Source organism: Centroberyx affinis, unplaced genomic scaffold (assembly GCF_046629955.1).
Source record: "Centroberyx affinis isolate AG114_WGS23_722 - 3 ecotype Tasmania unplaced genomic scaffold, CSIRO-AGI_Caff_v1 ptg000950l_1, whole genome shotgun sequence".
In the NCBI taxonomy this organism is placed as follows: domain Eukaryota; kingdom Metazoa; phylum Chordata; class Actinopteri; order Beryciformes; family Berycidae; genus Centroberyx; species Centroberyx affinis.
The window spans coordinates 373237-385673 of NW_027279524.1; positions in this window are offsets into that span (position 1 = coordinate 373237).

Consider the following 12437-nt stretch of genomic DNA (forward strand, 5'->3'; position numbering starts at 1 on the left):
GTTGGCGACTAAGAAGTAACTTTTGGAATTTTGAGGACTTCAATACCCGGAAATCATACAATGTGACATCAGTAAACTGGGCACTCCTTCTTCTTTTTGGTGGTGTGGAGATGGTGAAGAGGTTCAGCCACTATTGGACAGTACAGCTTTCCCTGGACAGAGCGCTCACTCCAGTGTTGTATTTCGCTCTTAAATTTTGATTTGTCACTTCCTGTGTTGAGAAGGTTTGCCATCAATGACCATACCCAACAACCAAATAATAATCATTTAGGCAAACAGGGTGAATCTACGACATCTCAATTAGGGGGGATGGGACGCTCTTCTCTGTTGCAGCCCCCAGTTCATGGTTTAGGCTAAAGAGACAGGAGTAGATTTACAATTAAATGCTCAAATTTGTTCATGGAAGTAGCTTAGTTAACATTAGCCAAAACGCCATCCATCCAGTTACAGCATTATTGGTTTGTGTTTGTTTGCCTGGTTGTTGTATAGCTAGTTTGCTAGCTAGTTGGATAGCTACTAGAAAAAGAAACATCAGTGTAACATTATTGAATAAAGGAGATGAACATTTTCAGTTTGTTTGTATAACAGATGGAATAATGACATGAATTTCAAAATTAAATTTTTAGAAAACTCAAAATAGTCAATAAAAACATTTAATATCAATAGTGCACTGGTGGAGAGAAAACAATAACCAAATTTGATAATGCAGTGGGAGGAGAGATTCATGCTCTCCATAGCACAGCACATAATCATGCCTAACACATCCCTAATGTGTTGTGTTGAGTCACACTTTGTTTATGCACTTTATTTTAGAAGGGCTTTTTATCAATTAAAAGAACCTAGTTTGAACTTTGTATCTTCTCAACCTTTTTCCATTACATGGGAAAGATCATGTTGTGAGATGTTTTTTTCTCAGTAACTCAGTAACTGAGTAGTTTTACCCAAGTAGATTTTACAGCAGTAATTCTAGTTGTACTTCTGACACCCCTGTGTGCTGAAAAATGTCAGAAGTTGTGCCTTGTCCAAATGTGCACTCGCAGATGTTTTGGAAGTGTAGACTGTACAACTACAACAGAGTCATGGCACAGGGACAGCCCCATCTTCACAATTAGTCACAGAGCAGAGTGACAAGGAACATTGAGCCAACATAAACACACACAAACACACACACACCGGCACAGTCTGTGACACAGACTGACAGACAGACACACAGCAACAGCTACAGTATAAAAGCAGACTGACAAACAGACGGCTGACTTAGCAGGCTCTACCGGCACACTCCTTAACGTGTGAAGAGTAATACCTGTGACATGTGTCCTGCACTTCTGGCTGTTTTGTGTTTTTAGAGTAATGGAGTTTTTTCCGAGGGAGATGGTCTTATCTAGAGAGCTGAGGGATGTAGTCACTAATCTGCAGGAGAAAAGAGCGTGGGAGAGGGAGATATAGAGAGAGAATGAGGGAGAGAGAAACGACAGTAAACAGTCTTTATGCACAACCTCTCCTGAAAGCTGAAGGGCTGACTCAAAGCTTTTATTTAAAGCACTTACCTTTTATAATCACACTATAGAAATGCCATTTTCAGTCTATCAAGTGGGATAATTAAACTGTGCCATATGTGCTCTCATGCTCATCATAAATGTTACAGCATATATAACAACCATGTTTCTGAATGTTTTCTTATAAAAAATGATAACAATAATCTACCTGGTAACATTTTGAAGCTAATAAAAGGGAGGGAACAGAGGTTAGCAAGCCCCTGCGTGGAAGTTGTGATTATTGCAAAACAAAATTAGATGTTCCCATCTATTACAAATAGCTAATCAAGCAATTACAACATTCACTCTAATGCCAGGAACACTGAGCATGAAAGCAATCAGCAATCAGGCAATGCCCTCAAGACTTCACAAATTCAAGTAGCACATAGACCTAGCTATTCCTCAGTGACGCTTTTTTAAATACTTACTCCATTTATAACAATCACACCGATGATTACCAAGTCAAAGCATGTTATCCAGAGTTTAGTTCTAATTTCAGTGTGGGTAACCTACAGTAGATCTATACTATGCTGACCAAATTTATGCTCATAATCTTTATTAACAGAGACTATAAATAGTCTGCTCATGTTCACACAGCCGTCTCTTTAACCACTATTGGATATATTTGGCAGCCTTTGTGATCAAGAGGCAGGCAGGAGAATGAGCGACAGAGGAAAAGAAGAGTGTCTATTAAAAGCATAGGCTCAACTCCCACTCCTCCCCACAGCAACATGCTCAACTGCTTCAACAGCAGCCAGAAGCTCATGGGTTTAAACCATTTTCAAAAAAAACAAACTATCCCGAAGATGAAAATGCATATTTAGGCTATGGAACAGTAAATACAGTACATGCAGACTTCAGGAAACACATTTTTAGTGGATACACTTCTCATCAGGTAGCAATGATGAGGTAAGCTGCCTGAGGAAGAGTGTGTCCAGTCAAACCACTTTTCCTAAAGTGTGTATATATTGTATAGTTATATTACAGCCATGACCTATGTATGCATTTTCACCTTTGCTTGAATAAATAGTGTACTTTGACATTAGAAATGGCTCACCACTCTTTATTTTTCTAGTACTTTGCCTCCTTAGGCAAATACATGCAATTCATTGTCTAAACCCATAGATATTGCAATCATATTGGTAAAGCACTGGAGATCACATGCAGTAGCATGTGTGGCACAACACAAAAGAACGACTTAGACATCTCAGATGAACAATGGATATTATGAGTCTTTGGAGAGCAGCCTCCGGCACTCACTAACATAATCATGCATCACATGGAACATGGCTTTGCCCAGAAATGTGACTGATCTAATCATATGCTTCAAGGTTCATTTGGGGAGTGGGTTGTTCTGTAACACAACGGGCCACAGCATGTGCCCAAGCTGCATGAAAATACTGCCTGGTATTTCAGTATCATCGACATGACATGATGGAGGAGCAGGTGGCTTGTAATGAGTGATGACGAGTCAGTGGAGCAGCAGGGTGAGCAAAGCGTTAGCTGAGGTGAGCTGCCTCTAGCACCAGCTGGTCTTCAGGCTGTAAGCTCAAACCGTCAATAGCACGTGCTCCTGGAGCCTGCGGTTCACTGAGATGTTGCCATGTCCTGCATGTGTACCAGATGTCGGTTTGATATCAGCAAGGTCGCCTGGTGGTCAGAGAATCCATCCTAGCCTAACCGAGGGGTCGCAGGTCTGATCCCCACAAGAATAAAGGTGTTCACCCCTGTGAAAGTGAGCAAGACACAGAAGCCCCACCTTACCCAGGTTAACGGCTCCTGGCTGCTCCTGACCTCTGACCTCTCTGATGAAATTCATCTACATTTCAATTCAAATACATCTATGTGTGTCTCAGAAATGCTAAGAAGCAAAGTCCTGATAACAACAATAACAACAGTGTGTAACATGGTGACTGAAGTGTTGTAGACTTCCTAAGCAATGTGTACAGCTTCCTCAGCAGCAAGCCAGTGGTACAGTAGGTGGTTGCAGGGTGCCATCCTAGCATGAAGCACCAGATGGGATTCAGATCTGGCTGTCTTCCTCCCAGACGCAAGTGCTAGCTGACTGCCCATAATGAGCTGAGCTAACAGACTGTGCAGCTGGGCTCCTCCTCTGCAATAATTAGCTCCCTGAAAGCAATTACCAATAACTATACTTTTAAAAGCTCATTACATCCAGGGGGATGACAGTTTGCCCACTGAGCTGGACTTTCTATGCGTTTGTTGACATTTCTATCTTCTCGTAACTGAGCACCAAGACTTCACGTGTTCATGTTGCAGTCCACACAATGATCCTTTCATTTTGCCAGGTTTTACAATCTTGTTGAAGGCCATCCAAGCCACATAATTACCTGCAGTCAGACATGTTGCACAAATACAAATACTGATGAGAGCTCATCAACAAGAGAACTGTACAATCCATGAAGAACATCGGCTTCTAACTCGTCAAGGACCTCTTTTTCTGTGGGTTGAACAATGTGTGCTGGGCAGTGAGTCAGAGCTGTTGAAGAGGAGGAGAGCGGAGAGAGGTTGCATCCCAGTCATGGTGTTGCTCTACATTCAGACTGCAGGGTGACCAGGGGCCAGTGCTACTGTATGGGCTGTAGGCGGCGGTGAATCACAGAACAGTGTAGTGGCACAGATTCTTCTCTAACAACAAGCTCACTGTCCTGCTCCCATCTACTCCCATCTAGTTTGATCCATCAGCTCATCCTCTCCACAGATAATAAGAGACATTTTATGCCTATTGTCACGCCAACAGCAAATTAGTAATACCACAGCCATGCAAGTAAGATTCTGTGCTTCAGGCTGTTGCCACAGAAGCACCTCACTGATTCAAAAATGGCTTGCCAGCTCCATAGCTCCCTGCAAAACACCACAGGCTTTGAAGCTTAGGAGGGCTGAACCTGACCAATTCTTGGACAATCTGAACTTGATTTTCATCCTAGATTTCATCAAATGATCACTTGAAGAATTACGATAAAACACAACAGATACAAACAATATTTCTACTTGCACACTCTCAGAAAAAAAGGTACAGCCCCAATGATAAAAGGTACACCTCTGTACCTTTTCTTCTGACAGTGCATCGTAGTGCATTTGGAAGTAATAGAAATTAGTTTGTGCCATTCATGCATGTGAAAATCTGAATACATATGAATTAACTGTGCAAAATTTGTGCATGGAGCCCAGATGGTGTTGGTAGTGGTACTGGACATTATCATTCCTTTGGCGTGACTATAAACTCCAATGTCCCAGGATACAAACAGCCACTCTGATATAAAGGCCTTGTTTTGAGAGACGATAAAGGAAAAATCCCCCCTAAAATACTTTGATACTGTTGGAAAACAGCTATTTGCCATGTACCTTGCATTTCTGGGTCCATTTTGTTGTTTGGTGGTGTATTTTTCTTATTCCCATGGATAACTGGCCAAACGTAGACGACTTCACATCACCTCAAGATATTTCCAGCGCAGCTACAATGGAGTTTGATAGCAGAATTTTTTTCAGCTATTTAAAACATCAGTGGTAAACATCAGGTTTTAGCGTCAGTCCCTCAGAATCAAAGAGCGAAGTCTTCTTTCTAGACTAGCACCGACATTCAACAATCATCCAGGGAGAAATCCATCATAGAAGAGGCAGAGATGTCAGTTTCTCCACTGAAAGTAGCCTCAGTAGGCCAGAATGCAATGCAGCCAGAGTGCAGGGAAACTCCTTCTGTTGGGGTTGCCAAAGGCATTCTGGGAAATGTAGGAAATTACTAACTGAAGTAGAAGTAGATGAGGCAGGTTGAGGGAAAGTGGATACACCAAAAAAGTAAATTACAACACTTCATCACAAAATAACCCCTGGAACGCATTGAACTTCACAAATTGATGATATCAGTGTAAGGGTATCTGACGGTGGATTTTTCCCTTCACTAAAGATCCTCTGACACCTGTTGCAAGAGCAGGGATGGTAAACCCAGTCAACCATGGCCACAATTGTTCCTTAATCACTAACTGGCTTGTATTGTTCCTAAACTCTCCATTGAGAAGGCTGATGCGTAGTGATTGCTGTGGTCCTACATAACTCAATGGGCAGACCATGGCACTAACACTAACTAGGTTTCAGTTATCACTGGGGCCACCAATGCTTAAGGTGTATGCATTCATAGTATTATAAGGTGCACTCAATGAATGAATGGCATTTTAATGTCCTAGAAGCCATGCATAGCCCTGGTGGTGGTGGTCGAGGTGAGTGACTATCACTGTCTATAAAAGCACTTGAGCACTTGGGAAAGCACTTTAAAAATCCAATCCATCATTATCACCAATCCAACTGACAAAGAGGATCAATGTGGGCTTCTGAGGAGGCATTTGGGAAAATGACACTTGAGGATATGGGAGAGCTAGAGCAGTAGAGCTCTCTCATCACGACTCACATTAGCATACACAGATCTGTGCTGGAGAGTTAGTCTCTCTGTCTGCTCACTCATTCTCTCCCTGTGACATCTAATACCGCTTTGACCTGCCTCCTGAAACAGGTAAACACATATTCCAATAAACAAACACCAGCAAAAGTGCTGCACAATACTCCTGACAATGTAAAAGCATGACATTTAACCTTTTTTCTACAAAATATATTCTAATCTATTCTAAACATATTGTAAAGTCTGCTCCCAACTACCATCAACCACATGATCTGTATTCTGTATACATTTTCATACTATCAACACACTTTATGTGTTGTCTATACAATCAATTTCATATCACTCAAATTGTTTGCCACTTCTGTAATCCAAAGATATATGAAAGTTTGTTGATTGGTAGTATGAAATGATACTATCATACTTACAGGATACTCACAAAATGTGTTATCTATCTATCTATCTATCTATCTATCTATCTATCTATCTATTGATCCATCTATCGATCTAACTATCTATCTTGATTCATCTCTTTTCCACTGTATCCATTTCTCTCTGAGCAAATCCCTCACTCTACTTCATTAATATTCTGTTTTGTTCTGCCTCAACAGTACTGTCAGTACTGTAATTTGTGATCCAGCTGAATAGCCGCCAGAAAGAAGCAGCAAGCTTCCTTCACCTCTCCTCTACCCTTGGCGGAACCTGCTGTTACCATAGAGATACTTTCCTCCAACCACAGTGTTCATCATGTGAGACTTTTTCCCGTTGACTTCATCTCTTTTCAGCTTTCTTTTTGCACTGAATCTCAACCACAGCTACTACAACGCCTTACCGATTGGAAGCTGAAAGTGAGCTGAGATCATCTGGGAGATTCTTGCACGATAAGCATCCAGATAAACATTGTCTCACAACTTCCCAGATCTGGGTCTAGATGAATACAACAATAATGTCTGAAAGAGCATGCAGCGGTCTCATTAGAGCCACACACAAACAGCACACAACAGTGAGGAGTTAGACTCCCACCCCCAGGGAGTGATAGCCATCTATATGAGTGGATGCTACTGTAAGCACAGCGATGAGGAGAGATGGGTAAACAAAGACACAGCATTTCGATGTCGTGACCATGAATAGCTCTCACTCCTGATAGAGAAGATACAGCAGCTGTATAAACTCAGTGCTACCAATGCTATCACATCACTCTTCAACCCCCAGTTGTAGTGTCAATCAATCAATCAGTCAATGGTACCGACATGCTGAGGAAAACAATAGCAATGCACTATAGCAGTTCAGAGCTGTTTCCATTCTTTTCCCGTCACAGTCATCAAGCCCTCCTCGTCCCTCTCCCTACATTATCTTTGACAGGTACAGTCAGTAAAACAGTACAGTACTTACTCAGAGCCTGCCAGTGCTGACAGTTTTTCTACGAAGCTCCTTAGAAGGGGCACCTCCTCGTCCAGTAAGCCCGATCATGTGGGGTCTCCCTCGGAAGCCACCAGCCAGTACGAGCGCTTCGCTGGTTCATCAAATTTGGGGATGTCATCCTCGCTGGGGAGAGAGAGTACAGCCGAGGGGAGAGAGATATGCGCTGTGGCAGGGCAGAGAGCTGCGAGGCAGCGAGAGCGACGGGAGATTAGTGCTTACAGAGAGAAAGAGAGGAGGAGAGAGGGAGGGAGTGGAGGAGTACAGAGAAACTGCATTGTAGAGTAATGCAGCAGACCGGTGATCACATAGACAACCGGAGGAAGCTCTCACTCTCTCTCCCTCTCTCTTCTCTCTCACCCTAACTCTCTCTCTCTCTCTCTCTCTCTCTCTCTCCTCCCCACTCTTTCCTCCTCTCCCCATACTGCAGCAGCCTTCACTAATCACAGTAATACATGCAGCTTGACACACTGCCTTAACAGTCGGCTCTCAACAGTTGCAAACTACACCTATGTCAGTAAAAAGACTTCCTAAACAGTCCAGCTCATTAGTGACTTTAAATACAGTGACCCGCACCAAACATTCCATCTAAATAAGCAGCAGTGTTGTTGTTTAATAACCGGCAGGGCAAGGATGTTATTAAAATTCTGCTTTCATCTGCAAGTAAACAAAACAGACAGTGATGAAAAAGAGACATGGTTTCTCATTTTTTGAGAGAAATCAGCACAAGTACACAGCTTTCTATACACGTAAACCATAAACACGCATTTCCTAAATTCATAGCAGAGGAAAAACAAACCTTTAAATAATTGCATTTTTTATTCAAAAACATAGCATTACATAGGAACCATTTATACTTTTACAGAGATTTAAGATTCAGAAAATGTATATTCTATAAAAAGCTATTAACTGCAGTTATACCCTTTAAGCACCAAATTTAATCTTAGGTTTTCAGTTAAGTCTTTTGGATTTTCCCCTTTATTTTAATATTGTTTATGGTTACCAATGTCTTCTTTTGACCAGCAGGCAGAGCTCAACAAGAGCTTTCCAATACTAATTTTTGACCAAAATGTCACTTATGCCCTTTTGCACCAAACTCTTGATTGTTCTTCCACTTTGTGTGTGTGTAAACAAAGCAATACTATACAGATTATACTATACATGTTACACCATAAACCATCAAGATCTCCACCGTGAAAACTCCCAATTAATTCCACTCCTGAATGTCAACATGTTGTGCCCATATCTGTAGCTGTACCAGTTTACTATTATATATTATTATTATACTGTAATACTGTACATGTCATGTCACAACCTAACAAGGTCCCTAGAGTCTGTCGCACTCACTTTATGCTAATATGAGCCAAGTGACACCTCATCATAATACTGACTCGCAAACACACACATACACACACACACACACACACACACACACAGAGGAACAGATGGCAGAACCTATCCTGGCAAGCAGTACTCCATCAGTACAGCAGAAGGTGAAGGTACAGTACTGTACGATCAATGAGTCAGGACAGTCAGGAGCTGACAGGGGAATAAGTGCAATACATTATGTATACTGGTCGGTGGTTGATAATCTCATTCATGTGACAATCTTAATGACTGTAGCACAAATAAAAACACATGAATGGTAAATAACAATTCCTACGGTTGTATAAGAAAGGGGTGCTTTTCTGTGCCAAGACCTCTGCAACCACATGTACCCCTGCTGGCCTGGGATCAGATCCCACCTCTCAGCGTTCCTACAGCTTCAGTAAAAAAAATACTAGGAGGAATGGACTGGTTCTCTCTGTTTGTTCCAATATTAATCCACTACATCAGTGGCATGTTTTCTCTTCAGGGACAAGACCTCAATTGCTTCAGACTCCTTTGATTCAGACAAGCAGTTCTGTTAATCTAAAGAGAAATCTGTGCCTGGAAGAGCATAAATCCAGGAAGAGCCCTCAATTATACACTTCCCCACACAGACACCCAGCATGAGGTCATCACCTACCACAGAAACAGCGCAATTGCCTGGCCTGAGCCTTTCACAGGGACATCTATGCAATCCAGCATTTGTGTGTGCATAGACCCGACATAGAGTGCATATGCTCACAGAAGCATTCTTACGAATTCTAAAGATCCCTGAGAAAGAATTTGTGATGTTTTATAAATAGAGCCTAGTTTTGGCTTACAGTATTACATAATGCAGCATGTTGTCAGAGGGATGTGATCAATAGCAGTATAGCTGTGCTTCCATCTATACGGCCAAGCTTGCAGTCTGCCACTTCTTTAAACCGTCACAGCTACATCCTATAGTGGTAAAACACAACATGATTGTGGAACAGCGATGCCATATAATGGTAAAACAAGCAGTGCTGTTACAGGTTACTGTTCCTCACATCAAACTAATCTCTCTACAGTCTGCAGTGAATCTGAATTGCCACATAAAATATGCTAAGCACTGCACTGATTTACATGCAAAAGCAATAAAGTTGATTTGATGACTATATATTCAATATAACATTCACTGATTTTGATTTACACACATCAGTATGGAAGAGGTTTTAATTTTTCACAGTGAATCTGAGGAATGGGTTGAGGCAGAGGCATCCTACTGATGTTACCTAGCAACAAGGTATTGTATGTCCCTGAGGCCAATCCCAGCTTAATACTGAAGTAAAGACAGAAAATTACAATCCACTACCTGCATCTGCCAACATTTGGAGGGTTCCAGTGTGTCTCTTTTGTCGTACATTTCACTAGTCGCTAGTCGCTGAGTTTCGGACCGTGACAATTTTTTGAGAGAGGAGTTCTTCTCAGGGGACAAGAAGCACTTCAAATTCTGATGACAATTCAAATATTATGTAATGCGCAAGTATGGCCTTGTGAATTTCGAGAGGTTTGAGATGTGTTAACCGATCCAGCACAGCAATAGCAGCTACTAAATTAACAAGATGAGTAGATATCAAGTATAATGGCATAGCCTATTAACAGGGGAAGCTCCACTAATAAGAGATAGGAGAGCAGGACTTCTTCAGTAGATCTACTAGTTACCTGTGTAGAAACACTGCCCTCCGCTGGCAAAACATTGATACAGCTGCATTTCTGCATGCAGCGTATACTGTCTTGTCTCTATAAGGTTAGGGCTGTTAGAGAGAAATACTGCAGTCTAGAGGTTTGGAGAGTGAGGTTTTGTTACATAACAGTGAGCTAAACCTTGCATTGGTTGAAAGAAATGGCAGAGTCAGGCCTGTATGACTAAGGTTTGACGTTACATAAGTGTGGTTTTCACCCTGTACAGAACACTCAGTGCTGACAAGACACCCCTCCAGATACGCACTGTAAACTGTCACTATTATAGGGAACTAAATTCATTATTCACTGTTTTACATTATTAAAAAAATACATTTAAGGTAGCTCATTCGATTGGAAAACAACAGTCCTGTCACAAAGCGCTGGGGAAAAGGGTTGGAGAAATGTTGTCAGTCACACACAAGCAGGCTATTCATGTTCTTTGATGCACTAAAATGTTTGTAGTAGCAATTTGTTGTAAACAGATATATTTAAAAAGAAAACAGTTTCTATGGTATAATCATTGCAATTGTAACCATGTAAAATTATTGACTTCTAACATCGATCATTATAACATAGCATCCCAAAAATCTGCACACTCCTCAGATCTGTGCTGCTATTTAAAGCTATACAGTGTACGTTAGGCTGTTGTTTGTTTACCCATCATTAGGGGGGATGTGAGTGTGATATAAAATGTTCTCCACAGAGGGAGCTATAGTCCATATTATGGAGCCATGCAGATGAGTTTCTAATGTTTATGTCCACTCAGAAAGAGTAAGGCAATGTGCCTAAATCATAAATAAGCAAGATTGATATGTCTCTTTGACTGAAATTCCTGGCAACGTTTAGCTTCCTGAAATCTTCACAAACCCTCTCAAAAGCTGACATAAAACAAATTTATTTTATATAAATTAACTACAAAAAAAGGGATTTCTATATCTATCAATGTGCTTGATATATCAGCCTGTTTTAACATCCCCTACACAGCATAAATTTGTAAGCTCTCTGTTGTCGTAGTTGTTGTTGTTAATGTTGTTAGGCATGGAAATGATAATGAATATCAAAACGCTGTGTTGACCGATCAGGCCATAATACAGTATGTGATTATATTTATAGCTCAAAAGTTGTTGTTGTTTTTCCCTGTATTTGCTGTCAATTCAACAACAGGGGCATTACACTAATAAGGATAATGTGGGCTGCTAAGTTCGTTCAGCTTGGCGGTTTATCAAAGCAGTGAGGTTTTGATGTGCTCCGAGGAAATCACCCATTAGCTATTGTATGGCCCCCTCGGCCCCTGAAGCTGTAAAGCAGGGGACCGGCAGGCTGTGACCCATTTCTTTTGTGCTTTTACTTTATCGGCTCAAGAGGCTTTGTTTGTAATCATTCATCGTCATTACCCTCCCCCACCCCCACCCCTCCACCCAGGATAGCACCAGTTTGTATTACCGTGCTTGTGAGGACCTTCATTGGGTAAATCCATTCCTTAACCCCTAACCTTAGCCCTCACCACTACATGCCTATCCTTAACCCTAACCCTAACCTAAACCTAATTCTAACTTTAACCCTCAACCCAAACCCTAACCTTGCCCCTAACAGAAGTGAGGAAAAGGTCCTCACATTGGAGGGTTTTCCTCATCTTTCTATCTTTGTGCCCACAGATCCTCCCCATAAGTATAGAAATAAAATAACACACACACACACACACACAAACACACACACATCTCAACAACGGTGTTCTGTCACCAAAGTTCAGTAGGGAGAAATTGAGATTTCATGATGAGATGTCAAATTACAACCCTCTATGAGTGGGGACCAGCTTTTTGATAGGGTACTCTATTGTAAAATAAAAAATAAAAACATTGTGATTCAAGCAGGCCCTAGAGCCGTACCATCATAGAAAAGCTTCAGCTTTTTGCTGTTTTTGTTTATGCTTCACCAGGCAGTAATGTGTTTATCACATGATCTGGGAGAATATTCCCATTTGATGGCTGGAGGGTGTCCATTGT